The following is a 15,254-nucleotide window of genomic DNA, read 5'->3' as shown; positions in this document are numbered from 1 at the left end:
TACTGTTCCTATGACACTGCAGCACTCCCTCTGTACTGACAGTCAGGCATTGCACGTACACTGACCCTCCCACAGTGTGGCGCACCTTCATACTGACTTTAAGACAGGCGCATCCTCTGATCATTCAATACTCCCTCAGAACTGACCCTCTGACACAGCAACAGACCCTTGGCCCCTGACGGTGCTGCAATCCCTCAGTACTGACACTCTGACAGTGCTGCAATCCCTCAGCACTGATCCTTTGACACTGCAGCACACCCTCAGAAATGAAATTCTGACACAATAGCATTCCCTCAGCACTGACATTTCTACAGTGCAGCACTCCCTCGGTACTGACCCTCCGATAACGTGGCATTTTCTCAGTACTGACCCTCCGACAGAGCAGAACTCCCTCAGTACTGACATTCTGATAGTGCGGCACTGCCTCAGTCCTGCACTTCTGATAGTCCAGCACTCCCTCAGTCCTGACCCTCTGTAACAACACTCCCACAGAACTGACACACTGACTGTGTAGCGCTCCCTCAGTAATGACCCTTTGAGTGTGCATCACTCTCTCAGTACTGACCCTCTGGCAATGCAGCAATCACTCAGTACTGACTGTCTGACACATAGTGTGGTGCTCCCTCAGTACTGACCCCCTCACAGTGCGGTGATCCCTCAGTACTAATCCCCTCACAGTGCGGTGATCCCTCAGTACTGACCCCCTCACAGTGCGGTAATCCCTCAGTACTGACCCCCTCACAGCGCGGTGATCCCTCAGTACTGACCCCCTCACAGTGTGGTGATCCCTCAGTACTAATCCCCTCAGAGTGCGGTGATCCCTCAGTACTGACCCCCTCACAGCGCGGTGATCCCTCAGTACTGACCCCCTCACAGCGCGGTGATCCCTCAGTACTGACCCCCTCACAGTGTGGTGATCCCTCAGTACTGACCCCCTCACATCGCGGTGGTCCCTCAGTACTGACCCATTGACAGTGTAGCACTCCCTCAGTACTAACCCTCTGGCTCGGTCCTGCACCTCTGACAGTCCAGCAGTGCCTCAATACTGACCAGATGACAGTGTAGCACTCTCTCTGTACTGACCATCTGACAGTGTAGCACTCTCTCTGTACTGACCCTCTGACAGTGTGGCACTCCCTCTGTGCTGACCCTCTGACAGTATGGTGCTCCCTCAGTACTGACCCTCTGTCATTTTCAACTGACCCTGAGCTTCTTCATTACGCTGATTTCAACAGAGGTAAAGAAACAGAGTTAGTGACCATCCACCGTCACCCTGTTATAAAACTTATTTTCAAATGTGCCTTGTATGTGATTCCCACACCCTCTAATAGTTGCCTGGAAGGTGGGGGTGAGCTGTACTCTCCTGCTGCAGTCCTTGGGTGTCCCACAGTGATGTTAGGGAGGGAGCTCCAGGAGTTTGACCTGAACCATGTAAAGAGCTCTCTGACTGGAGTGTCCTTTTTAAAGTTGGGAAGTTATTATAGACCAGGAGGACCCGAGAGCTGCTGTCTTGTCAGAGAGAGAGGCCTGGTGGGTCACACACCTCAGGTGAGGGGCGAGGTTGAGAAGCTGGGGCCTTCATGGTCATTTCAGACATGATAGAGATTGAACCAACAATGTTGGCATCACGAACCTGTTAGCTGTGGTAACTGACCCCCCTTTGTAGCAGAGGGGTTCAATCCCTTGAACAGAGCAAGCTTGAGAATTCAACACTAAAATCCATGAAGGCCCCAGCTTCTCAACCTCTCCCCTCATCTGAGGTGTGTGACCCACCAGTCCTCTCTCTCTGACAAGACAGCAGCTCTCGGGTCCTCCTGGTCTATAATAACTTCCCAACTTTAAAAAGGACACTCCAGTAAGAGAGCTCTTTACATGGTTCAGGTCAAACTCCTGGAGCTCCCTCCCTAACATCACTGTGGGACACCCAAGGACTGCAGCAGGAGAGTACAGCTCACCCCCACCTTCCAGGCAACTATTAGAGGGGGTGGGAATCACACACAAGCCACATTTGAAAATAAGTTTTATAACAGGGTGACGGTGGATGGTCACTAACTCTGTTTCTTTACCTCTGTTGAAATCAGCGTAATGAAGAAGCTCAGGGTCAGTTGAAAATGACAATGGTATCCTTCGTAGGTTGGTGTTCATTAGAGTTTGTATCGACAGTATGAATGTTTGAGCACTTATTCAAGGGCATGCAGGAAGCTGCCAGAGGAAGTGATGGGGGCTGGTATAATTGCGACATTTCAAAGGCATCAGGATTTGTATGTGAATAGGAAGGGTTTAGAGGGATATCAGCCAAGTGCTAGCAAAAGGAATGAAATGAGATGAGAATATCTGGTTGGTATGGACAACTTGGACAGGAGCGTCCATTTCCAAGCTGTGCATCTCTGTGACTCTGTGCCTCTGAATACTCTATTGCAGAGAGTTTCAGGCAGGGTTTGGTTTGTGTGTCTCTCTCATGCTTCCTCAGAATCTGCAAACCCTATGTCTCCAAATTTCCACAAGACTCTGTGAAATAGAAAAAAAGTAGGTCAGTGCTGAGGGAGTGCTGCACTGTCGGAAGGTCAACACTGAGGGAGTGCTGCACTTTCAGAAGGTCAGTACTGAGGGAGTGCTGCACTGTCAGATGGTCAGTACTGAGGGAGTGCTGCACTGTCAGAGGGTCAGTACTGAGGGAGTGCTGCACTGTCGGAGGGTCAGTACTGAGGGAGTGCTGCACTGTCAGAGGGTCAGTACTGAGGGAGTGCTGCACTGTCAGAGGGTTAGTACTGAGGGAGCACTACACTGTCAGAGGGTCAGTACTGAGGGAGTGCTGCACTGTCAGAGGGATTAAATCACTCTGCTACAAAGGGGGGTCATTAACCTCAGCTAACAGATTCGTGATGCCAACATTGTTGGTTCAGTCTCTATCATGTCTGAAATTACCATGAAGCCCTGAGGGAGTGCTGCACTGCCAGAGGGTCAGTACCCAGGGAGTGCTGTACTGTCAGAGGGTTAGTACTGTGGGAGTGATGCACTGTAAGATGGTCAGTACTGAAGGAGAGCTGCACTGTTGGAGGGTCAGTACTGAGGGAGTGCTGAACTGTCGGAGGGTCAGTAATGAGGGAGTGCCGTACTGTCAGAGGGTTAGTACTGAGGGAGTGCAGTACTGTCAGAGGGTCAGTACTGAGGGAGTGCTGCACTGTCGGAGGGTCAGTAATGAGGGAGCGCTGTACAGTCAGAGGGTTAGTACTGAGGGAGTGCTGCACTGTCAGAGGGTCAGTACTGAGGGTACGCTGCACTGTCAGATGGTCAGTACTGAGGGAGTGCTTCACTGTCAGAGGGTCAGTACTGAGGGAGTGCTTCACTGTCAGAGGGTCAGTACTGAGGGAACGCTGCACTGTCAGACGGTCAGTACTGAGGAAGTGCTGCACTGTCGGAGGGTCACTACTATGGGAGTGCTGCACTCTCAGAGGGTCAGTACTGAGGGAGTGCTGCACTGTCAGAGGGCCAGTACTGAGGGTACGCTGCATTGTCAGATGGTCAGTACTGAGGGAGTGCTTCACTGTCAGAGGGTCAGTACTGAGGGAGTGCTTCACTGTCAGAGGGTCAGTACTGAGGGTACGCTGCACTGTCAGACGGTCATACTGAGGGAGTGCTGCACTGTCGGAGGGTCACTACTGTGGGAGTGCTGCACTGTCAGAGGGTCAGTACAGATGGAGTGCCGCACTGTTAGAGGGTCAGTACTGAGGGAGTGCTGCACTGTCAGAGCGTCAGTACTGAGGGAGTGTTGCACTGTCAGAGGGTCAGTACTGATGGAGCGCCGCACTGTGAGAGGGTCAGTACTGAGGGAGTGCTGCACTGTCAGAGGGTCTGTACTGAGGGAGTGCTGCACTGTCAGAGGGTTAGTACTGAGGGAGCACTACACTGTCAGAGGGTCAGTACTGAGGGAGTGCTGCACTGTCAGAGGGTTAGTACTGAGGGAGCACTACACTGTCAGAGGGTCAGTACTGAGGGAGTGCTGCACTGTCAGAGGGTCAGTACTGATGGAGCGATGCATTCTCAGAGGGTTAGTATTGAGGGAGCACAACACTGTAAGAATGTCAGAACTAAAGGAGTGCTGCACTGTCAAAGAGCTGCACTGTCAGAGGGTCAGTACTGAGGGTGTACCACACTGTCACATGGTCGGTATGGGGGCAGAGCCACGCAGTCAGATGGTCTGTACTGAGGAAGTTCTGCACTGTGTGAGCGTCAGGACTGAGGAAGTGCTGCACTGTCAGAGGGTCAGTACTGAGGGAGTGCTGCAGTGTCAGAGGGTCAGTACTGAGGGAGTTCTGCACTGTCAGAGGGTCAGTACTGAGGGAGTGCTGCAGTGTCAGAGGGTCAGTACTGAGGGAGTGCTGCACTGTCGGAGAGTCAGTACTGAGGGAGTGCTGCACTGTCAGAGGGTCAGTACTGAGGGAGTGCTGCACTGTCAGAGGGTCAGTACTGAGGGTGTACCACACTGTCACATGGTCGGTATGGGGGCAGAGGCACACAGGCAGATGGTCTGTACTGAGGAAGTTCTGGACTGTGTGAGCGTCAGTACTGAGGGAGTGCTGCACTGTCAGAGGGTCAGTACTGAGGGAGTGCTGCACTATCAGAGGGTCAGTACTGAGGGAGTGCTGCACTGTCAGAGGGTCAGTACTGAGGGTGTACCACACTGTCACATGGTTGGTATGGGGGCAGAGCCACACAGGCAGATGGTCTGTACTGAGGAAGTTCTGCACTGTGTGAGCGTCAGGACTGAGGGAGTGCTGCACTGTCGGAGAGTCAGTACTGAGGGAGTGTCACACTACCAGAGGGTCAGTCCAGACGGCAAGCCTCCCTATCAGAGGATCTGCACTGAGAGAGCACTACACCATCAGAGGGTCAGTACTGAGGGAGTGCCTCATTGCCAGAGGGTCAGTACTGAGGGAGTGCTGCACTGTCAGAGGATTAGTACTGAGGGAGTGCTGCACTGTCAGAGGGTTAGTACAGAGGGAGTGCTACACTGTCAGGTAGACAGTACCCTGCGGCACTGCTGGACTGTCAGAGGTGCAGTACCGAGGCAGAGGGTCAGTACTGAGAGAGTACTTTACTGTCAATGAGTCAGTTCTGATGGAGTGCTGTACTGTCAGAGGTTTTGTCCTGAGATTGGGCGACACTGTCGGAGGGTCAGTACTGAGGGAGTGCTACTCTGTCAGAGGGTCAGTACTGAGGGGAGTGCTGCACTGTTAGAGGGTCAGTACTGAGGGAGTGCTGCACTGTCAGAGAGTCAGTACCGAGAGAGTGCTGCACTGTCAGAGGGTCAGTACCGAGAAAGTGCTGCACTGTCAGAGGGTTAGTACAGAGAGAGTGCTACACTGTCAGATAGACTGTACCCTGAGGCACTGCTGGACTGTCAGAGGTGCAGGACCGAGGCAGAGGGTCAGTACTGAGAGAGTGCTACCCCGTCAATGAGTCAGTACTGATGCAGTGCTGAACTGTCAGAGAGTCAGTTATGATGGACTGCAGTACTGTCAGAGGTTTTGTCCAGAGATTTGGCCACACTGTCAGAGGGTCAGTGTGGAGGGAGTGCAGCATTGTCAGAGGATCAGTGTGGAGGGAGTGCAGCATTGTCAGAGGGTCAGTGTGGTGGTAGTGCTGCATTGTCAGAGGGTAAGTATGGAGGGAGTGCAGCATTGTCAGAGGATCAGTATGGAGGGAGTGCTGCACTGTCAGTGAGTCAAGATGGAGGGATTGCTGTGCAGTGAGAGAGTCAGTAATGATGAAGTGCGCACTCTCTGAGGGTCAGTACTAATGGATGGCCATGCTGTCAGAGTGTCGCACTGTGAGAGGGTTACTACTGAGGGAGCACCGCACTGTGAAAGGGTTAGAACTGAGGGAGCACTGCACTCTGAGGGGATTAGTACTGAGGGATCACCGCGCTGTGAGGGGGTCAGTACTGAGGGACCACCACACTCTGAGGGGATTAGTTCTGAGGGATCACCGCGCTGTGAGGGGATCAGTAATGAGGAAGCACCACACTCTGAGGGGATTAGTACTGAGCGATCACCGTGCTGTGAGGGGGCCAGTACTGGGGGAGCACCACACTCTGAGGTGATTAGTTCTGAGGGATCACCGCAATGTGAGGGGGTCAGTACTGAGGGACCACCACACTCTGAGGGGATTAGTTCTGAGGGATCACCGCACTGTGAGGGGTTCAGTACTGAGGGAGCTCCACACTATGTGTCGGACAGTCAGTACTGAGTGATTGCTGCATTGCCAGAGGGTCAGTTCTGAGAGAGTGATGCACACTCAAAGGGTCATTACTGAGGAAGCCCTACACGGTCAGGGTGTAAGTTCTGAGTGAGTCTTGTTACAGAGGGTCAGTACTGAGGGAGAGCTGCACTGCCAAAGGGTCAGTACTGAGGGAGAGCTGCACTGCCAAAGGGTCAATACTGAGGGGGTGCTGGACTATCAGAAGTGCAGGACTGAGGCAGTGCTGCACTGTCAGAGTGTCAGTACTGAGGGAGTGCTGCACTGTCAGAGGGTCAGTACTGAGGGAGTGCTGCACTGTCAGAGGGTCAGTACTGAGGGAGTGCTGCACTGTCAGAGGGTCAGTAGTGAGGGAGTGCTGCACTGTCGGAGGGTCACTACTGTGGGAGTGCTGCACTCTCAGAGGATCAGTACTGAGGGAGTGCTGCACTGTCAGAGGGTCAGTACTGATGGAGTGCCGCACTGTTAGAGGGTCAGTACTGAGGGAGTGCTGCACTGTCAGAGGGTCAGTACTGAGGGAGTGTTGCACTGTCAGAGGGTCAGTACTGATGGAGCGCCGCACTGTGAGAGGGTCAGTACTGAGAGAGTGCTGCACTGTCAGAGGATCTGTACTGAGGGAGTGCTGCACTGTCAGAGGGGTAGTACTGAGGGAGTGTTGCACTGTCAGAGGGTCAGTACTGATGGAGCGCCGCACTGTGAGAGGGTCAGTACTGAGAGAGTGCTGCACTGTCAGAGGATCTGTACTGAGGGAGTGCTGCACTGTCAGAGGGGTAGTACTGAGGGAGCACTACACTGTCAGAGGGTCAGTACTGAGGGAGTGCTGCACTGTCAGAGGGTCAGTACTGAGGGAGTGCTGCACTGTCAGACGGTTAGTACTAAGTGAGCACTACACTGTCAGAGGGTCAGTACTGAGGGAGTGCTGCACTGTCAGAGGGTCAGTACTGATGGAGCGGTGCATTCTCAGAGGGTTAGTACTGAGGGAGCACTACACTGTAAGAATGTCAGAACTAAAGGAGTGCTGCACTGTCAAAGAGCTGCACTGTCAGAGAGTCAATACTGAGGGTGTACCACACTGTCACATGGTTGGTATGGGGGCAGAGCCACGCAGTCAGATGGTCTGTACTGAGGAAGTTCTGCACTGTGTGAGCGTCAGGACTGAGGAAGTGCTGTACTGTCAGAGGGTCAGTACTGAGGGAGTGCTGCACTGTCAGAGGGTCAGTACTGAGGGAGTGCTGCACTGTCAGAGGGTCAGTACTGAGGGAGTGCTGCAGTGTCAGAGGGGCAGTACTGAGGGAGTGCTGCACTGTCGGAGAGTCAGTAGTGAGGGAGTGCTGCACTGTCAGAGGGTCAGTACTGAGGGAGTGCTGCACTGTCAGAGGGTCAGTACTGAGGGTGTACCACACTGTCACATGGTCGGTATGGGGGCAGAGCCACACAGGCAGATGGTCTGTACTGAGGAAGTTCTGCACTGTGTGAGCGTCAGGACTGAGGGAGTGCTGCACTGTCAGAGGGTCAGGACTGAGGGAGTGCTGCACTGTCGGAGAGTCAGTACTGAGGGAGTGTCACACTACCAGAGGGTCAGTCCAGATGGCAACCCTCTCTATCAGAGGATCTGCACTGAGAGAGCACTACACCATCAGAGGGTCAGTACTGAGGGAGTGCCTCATTGCCAGAGGGTCAGTACTGAGGGAGTGCTGCACTGTCAGAGGATTAGTACTGAGGGAGTGCTGCACTGTCAGAGGGTTAGTACAGAGGGAGTGCTACACTGTCAGGTAGACAGTACCCTGCGGCACTGCTGGACTGTCAGAGGTGCAGTACCGAGGCAGAGGGTCAGTACTGAGAGAGTACTACACTGTCAATGAGTCAGTTCTGATGGAGTGCTGTACTGTCAGAGGTTTTATCCTGAGATTGGGCGACACTGTCAGAGGGTCAGTACTGAGGGAGTGCTATACTGTCAGAGGGTCAGTACTGAGGGAGTGCTACACTGTCAGAGGGTCAGTACTGAGGGAGTGCTACACTGTCAGAGGGTCAGTACTGAGGGAGTGCTGCACTGTCAGAGGGTCACTACTGAGGGAGTGCTGCACTGTCAGAGAGTCAGTACCGAGAGAGTGCTGCACTGTCAGAGGGTCAGTACCGAGAAAGTGGTGCACTGTCTGAGGGTCAGTACTGAGGGAGTGCTGCACTGTCAGAGGGTTAGTACAGAGAGAGTGCTACACTGTCAGATAGACTGTACCCTGAGGCACTGCTGGACTGTCAGAGGTGCAGGACCGAGGCAGAGGGTCAGTACTGAGAGAGTGCTACCCCGTCAATGAGTCAGTTCTGATGCAGTGCTGAACTGTCAGAGAGTCAGTTATGATGGACTGCAGTACTGTCAGAGGTTTTGTCCAAAGATTGGGCCACACTGTCAGAGGGTCAGTATAGGGCCACTTCCACACTGTCAGAGAGTCAGTACTGAGTGAGTGCATCACTATCAGAGGGTCAGTATGGAGGGAGTGCTGTATTGTCAGCGGGTCAGTGTGGAGGGAGTGCAGCATTATCAGAGTATCAGTATGGAGGGGGTGCAGCATTGACAGAGGATCAGTGTGGAGGGAGTGCAGCATTGTCAGAGGATCAGTGTGGAGGGAGTGCAGCATTGTCAGAGGGTCAGTATGGAGGGAGTGCAGCATTGTCAGAGGGTCAGTATGGAGGGAGTGCAGCATTGTCAGAGGGTCAGTATGGAGGGAGTGCAGCATTGTCAGAGGATCAGTGTGGAGGGAGTGCAGCATTGTCAGAGGGTCAGTATGGAGGGAGTGCAGCATTGTCAGAGGATCAGTATGGAGGGAGTGCAGCATTGTCAGTGAGTCAGATGGAGGGATTGCTGTGCAGTGAGAGGGTCAGTAATGATGAAGTGCGCACTCTCTGACGGTTAGTTCTAATCAATGTCCATGCTGTCAGAATGTCGCACTGTGAGAGGGTTACTACTGAGGGAGCGCTGCACTGTGAAAAGGTTAGAACTGAGGGAGCACCGCACTCTGAGGGGATTAGTACTGAGGGACCAGCTCAATGTGAGGGGGTCAGTACTGAGGGAACACCACACTCTGAGGGGATTAGTACTGAGGGACCACCGCGCTGTGAGGGGGTCAGTACTGAGGGAGCACCGCAGTCTGAAGGGGATTAGTACTGAGGGACCACCGCGCTGTGAGGGGGTCAGTACTGAGGGAGCACCACACTCTGAGGGGATTAGTACTGAGGGACCACCGCGCTGTGAGGGGGTCAGTACTGAGGGAGCACCACACTCTGAGGGGATTAGTACTGAGGGACCACCGCGCTGTGAGGGGGTCAGTACTGAGGGATCACCGCACTGCGAGGGGGTCAGTACTGAGGGATCACCGTGCTGTGAGGGGGTCAGTACTGAGGGAGCACCACACTCTGAGGGGATTAGTACTGAGGGACCACCGCGCTGTGAGGGGGGTCAGTACTGAGGGAGCACCACACTCTGAGGGTATTAGTACTGAGCGATCACCGCGCTGTGAGGGGGGTCAGTACTGAGGGAGCACCACACTCTGAGGGGATGAGTTCTGAGGGATCACCGCAATGTGAGGGGGTCAGTACTGAGGGATCACCACACTCTGAGGGGGTCAGTACTGAGGGATCACCGCGATGTGAGGGGGTCAGTACTGAGGGATGACCGTGATGTGAGGGGGTCAGTACTGAGGGATCACCGCGCTGTGAGGGGGTCAGTACTGAGGGATCACCGCGCTGTGAGGGGGTCAGTACTGAGGGATCACCGCACTCTGAGGGGGTCAGTACTGAGGGATCACCGCACTCTGAGGGGATTAGTTCTGAGGGTTCACCGCAATGTGAGGGGGTCAGTACTGAGGGATCACCACGCTGTGAGCGGGTCAGTACTGAGGGATCACCGCGATGTGAGGGGGTCAGTACTGAGGGATCACCGCGATGTGAGGGTGTCAGTACTGACGGATCACTGCACTGTGAGGGGTTCAGTACTGTGGGAGCTCCACACTATGTGTCGGACAGTCAGTACTGAGTGATTGCTGCATTGCCAGAGGGTCAGTACTGAGAGAGTGATGCACACTCAAAGGGTCATTACTGAGGGAGCCCTACACGGTCAGGGTGTAAGTTCTGAGTGAGTCTTGTTACAGAGGGTCAGTACTGAGGGAGAGCTGCACTGCCAAAGGGTCAGTACTGAGGGAGAGCTGCACTGCCAAAGGGTCAATACTGAGGGGGTGCTGGACTATCAGAAGTGCAGGACTGAGGCAGTGCTGCACTGTCAGAGTGTCAGTACTGAGGGAGTGCTGCACTGTCAGAGGGTCAGTAGTGAGGGAGTGCTGCACTGTCAGAGAGTCAGTACTGAGGGAGTGCTGCACTGTCGGAGGGTCACTACTGTGGTAGTGCTGCGCTCTCAGAGGATCAGTACTGAGGGAGTGCTGCACTGTCAGAGGGTCAGTACTGATGGAGTGCCGCACTGTTAGAGGGTCAGTACTGAGGGAGTGCTGCACTGTCAGAGGGTCAGTACTGAGGGAGTGTTGCACTGTCAGAGGGTCAGTACTGATGGAGCGCCGCACTGTGAGAGGGTCAGTACTGAGAGAGTGCTGCACTGTCAGAGGATCTGTACTGAGGGAGCACTACACTGTCAGAGGGTCAGTACTGAGGGAGTGCTGCCTTGTCAGAGGGTCAATACTGAGGGAGTGCTGCACTGTCAGAGGGTTAGTACTAAGGGAGCACTACACTGTCAGAGGGTCAGTACTGAGGGAGTGCTGCACTGTCAGAGGGTCAGTACTGATGAAGCGGTGCATTCTCAGAGGGTTAGTACTGAGGGAGCACAACACTGTAAGAATGTCAGAACTAAAGGAGTGCTGCACTGTCAAAGAGCTGCACTGTCAGAGAGTCAGTACTGAGGGTGTACCACACTGTCACATGGTCGGTATGGGGGCAGAGCCACACAGTCAGATGGTCTGTACTGAGGAAGTTCTGCACTGTGTGAGCGTCAGGACTGAGGAAGTGCTGCACTGTCAGAGGGTCAGTACTGAGGGAGTGCTGCACTGTCAGAGGGTTAGTACTAAGGGAGCACTACACTGTCAGAGGGTCAGTACTGAGGGAGTGCTGCACTGTCAGAGGGTCAGTACTGATGGAGCGGTGCATTCTCAGAGGGTTAGTACTGAGGGAGCACAACACTGTAAGAATGTCAGAACTAAAGGAGTGCTGCACTGTCAAAGAGCTGCACTGTCAGAGAGTCAGTACTGAGGGTGTACCACACTGTCACATGGTCGGTATGGGGGCAGAGCCACACAGTCAGATGGTCTGTACTGAGGAAGTTCTGCACTGTGTGAGCGTCAGGACTGAGGAAGTGCTGCACTGTCAGAGGGTCAGTACTGAGGGTGTACCACACTGTCACATGGTCGGTATGGGGGCAGAGGCACACAGGCAGATGGTCTGTACTGAGGAAGTTCTGGACTGTGTGAGCGTCAGTACTGAGGGAGTGCTGCACTGTCAGAGGGTCAGTACTGAGGGAGTGCTGCACTATCAGAGGGTCAGTACTGAGGGAGTGCTGCACTGTCAGAGGGTCAGTACTGAGGGTGTACCACACTGTCACATGGTTGGTATGGGGGCAGAGCCACACAGGCAGATGGTCTGTACTGAGGAAGTTCTGCACTGTGTGAGCGTCAGGACTGAGGGAGTGCTGCACTGTCGGAGAGTCAGTACTGAGGGAGTGTCACACTACCAGAGGGTCAGTCCAGACGGCAAGCCTCCCTATCAGAGGATCTGCACTGAGAGAGCACTACACCATCAGAGGGTCAGTACTGAGGGAGTGCCTCATTGCCAGAGGGTCAGTACTGAGGGAGTGCTGCACTGTCAGAGGATTAGTACTGAGGGAGTGCTGCACTGTCAGAGGGTTAGTACAGAGGGAGTGCTACACTGTCAGGTAGACAGTACCCTGCGGCACTGCTGGACTGTCAGAGGTGCAGTACCGAGGCAGAGGGTCAGTACTGAGAGAGTACTTTACTGTCAATGAGTCAGTTCTGATGGAGTGCTGTACTGTCAGAGGTTTTGTCCTGAGATTGGGCGACACTGTCGGAGGGTCAGTACTGAGGGAGTGCTACTCTGTCAGAGGGTCAGTACTGAGGGGAGTGCTGCACTGTTAGAGGGTCAGTACTGAGGGAGTGCTGCACTGTCAGAGAGTCAGTACCGAGAGAGTGCTGCACTGTCAGAGGGTCAGTACCGAGAAAGTGCTGCACTGTCAGAGGGTTAGTACAGAGAGAGTGCTACACTGTCAGATAGACTGTACCCTGAGGCACTGCTGGACTGTCAGAGGTGCAGGACCGAGGCAGAGGGTCAGTACTGAGAGAGTGCTACCCCGTCAATGAGTCAGTACTGATGCAGTGCTGAACTGTCAGAGAGTCAGTTATGATGGACTGCAGTACTGTCAGAGGTTTTGTCCAGAGATTTGGCCACACTGTCAGAGGGTCAGTGTGGAGGGAGTGCAGCATTGTCAGAGGATCAGTGTGGAGGGAGTGCAGCATTGTCAGAGGGTCAGTGTGGTGGTAGTGCTGCATTGTCAGAGGGTAAGTATGGAGGGAGTGCAGCATTGTCAGAGGATCAGTATGGAGGGAGTGCTGCACTGTCAGTGAGTCAAGATGGAGGGATTGCTGTGCAGTGAGAGAGTCAGTAATGATGAAGTGCGCACTCTCTGAGGGTCAGTACTAATGGATGGCCATGCTGTCAGAGTGTCGCACTGTGAGAGGGTTACTACTGAGGGAGCACCGCACTGTGAAAGGGTTAGAACTGAGGGAGCACTGCACTCTGAGGGGATTAGTACTGAGGGATCACCGCGCTGTGAGGGGGTCAGTACTGAGGGACCACCACACTCTGAGGGGATTAGTTCTGAGGGATCACCGCGCTGTGAGGGGATCAGTAATGAGGAAGCACCACACTCTGAGGGGATTAGTACTGAGCGATCACCGTGCTGTGAGGGGGCCAGTACTGGGGGAGCACCACACTCTGAGGTGATTAGTTCTGAGGGATCACCGCAATGTGAGGGGGTCAGTACTGAGGGACCACCACACTCTGAGGGGATTAGTTCTGAGGGATCACCGCACTGTGAGGGGTTCAGTACTGAGGGAGCTCCACACTATGTGTCGGACAGTCAGTACTGAGTGATTGCTGCATTGCCAGAGGGTCAGTTCTGAGAGAGTGATGCACACTCAAAGGGTCATTACTGAGGAAGCCCTACACGGTCAGGGTGTAAGTTCTGAGTGAGTCTTGTTACAGAGGGTCAGTACTGAGGGAGAGCTGCACTGCCAAAGGGTCAGTACTGAGGGAGAGCTGCACTGCCAAAGGGTCAATACTGAGGGGGTGCTGGACTATCAGAAGTGCAGGACTGAGGCAGTGCTGCACTGTCAGAGTGTCAGTACTGAGGGAGTGCTGCACTGTCAGAGGGTCAGTACTGAGGGAGTGCTGCACTGTCAGAGGGTCAGTACTGAGGGAGTGCTGCACTGTCAGAGGGTCAGTAGTGAGGGAGTGCTGCACTGTCGGAGGGTCACTACTGTGGGAGTGCTGCACTCTCAGAGGATCAGTACTGAGGGAGTGCTGCACTGTCAGAGGGTCAGTACTGATGGAGTGCCGCACTGTTAGAGGGTCAGTACTGAGGGAGTGCTGCACTGTCAGAGGGTCAGTACTGAGGGAGTGCTACTCTGTCAGAGGGTCAGTACTGAGGGGAGTGCTGCACTGTTAGAGGGTCAGTACTGAGGGAGTGCTGCACTGTCAGAGAGTCAGTACCGAGAGAGTGCTGCACTGTCAGAGGGTCAGTACCGAGAAAGTGCTGCACTGTCAGAGGGTTAGTACAGAGAGAGTGCTACACTGTCAGATAGACTGTACCCTGAGGCACTGCTGGACTGTCAGAGGTGCAGGACCGAGGCAGAGGGTCAGTACTGAGAGAGTGCTACCCCGTCAATGAGTCAGTACTGATGCAGTGCTGAACTGTCAGAGAGTCAGTTATGATGGACTGCAGTACTGTCAGAGGTTTTGTCCAGAGATTTGGCCACACTGTCAGAGGGTCAGTGTGGAGGGAGTGCAGCATTGTCAGAGGATCAGTGTGGAGGGAGTGCAGCATTGTCAGAGGGTCAGTGTGGTGGTAGTGCTGCATTGTCAGAGGGTAAGTATGGAGGGAGTGCAGCATTGTCAGAGGATCAGTATGGAGGGAGTGCTGCACTGTCAGTGAGTCAAGATGGAGGGATTGCTGTGCAGTGAGAGAGTCAGTAATGATGAAGTGCGCACTCTCTGAGGGTCAGTACTAATGGATGGCCATGCTGTCAGAGTGTCGCACTGTGAGAGGGTTACTACTGAGGGAGCACCGCACTGTGAAAGGGTTAGAACTGAGGGAGCACTGCACTCTGAGGGGATTAGTACTGAGGGATCACCGCGCTGTGAGGGGGTCAGTACTGAGGGACCACCACACTCTGAGGGGATTAGTTCTGAGGGATCACCGCGCTGTGAGGGGATCAGTAATGAGGAAGCACCACACTCTGAGGGGATTAGTACTGAGCGATCACCGTGCTGTGAGGGGGCCAGTACTGGGGGAGCACCACACTCTGAGGTGATTAGTTCTGAGGGATCACCGCAATGTGAGGGGGTCAGTACTGAGGGACCACCACACTCTGAGGGGATTAGTTCTGAGGGATCACCGCACTGTGAGGGGTTCAGTACTGAGGGAGCTCCACACTATGTGTCGGACAGTCAGTACTGAGTGATTGCTGCATTGCCAGAGGGTCAGTTCTGAGAGAGTGATGCACACTCAAAGGGTCATTACTGAGGAAGCCCTACACGGTCAGGGTGTAAGTTCTGAGTGAGTCTTGTTACAGAGGGTCAGTACTGAGGGAGAGCTGCACTGCCAAAGGGTCAGTACTGAGGGAGAGCTGCACTGCCAAAGGGTCAATACTGAGGGGGTGCTGGACTATCAGAAGTGCAGGACTGAGGCAGTGCTGCACTGTCAGAGTGTC

The sequence above is a fragment of the Chiloscyllium punctatum genome, chromosome 12 (assembly GCF_047496795.1).
Source record: "Chiloscyllium punctatum isolate Juve2018m chromosome 12, sChiPun1.3, whole genome shotgun sequence".
NCBI lineage: Eukaryota > Metazoa > Chordata > Chondrichthyes > Orectolobiformes > Hemiscylliidae > Chiloscyllium > Chiloscyllium punctatum.
Note: the sequence above shows the minus strand (reverse complement) of the source record.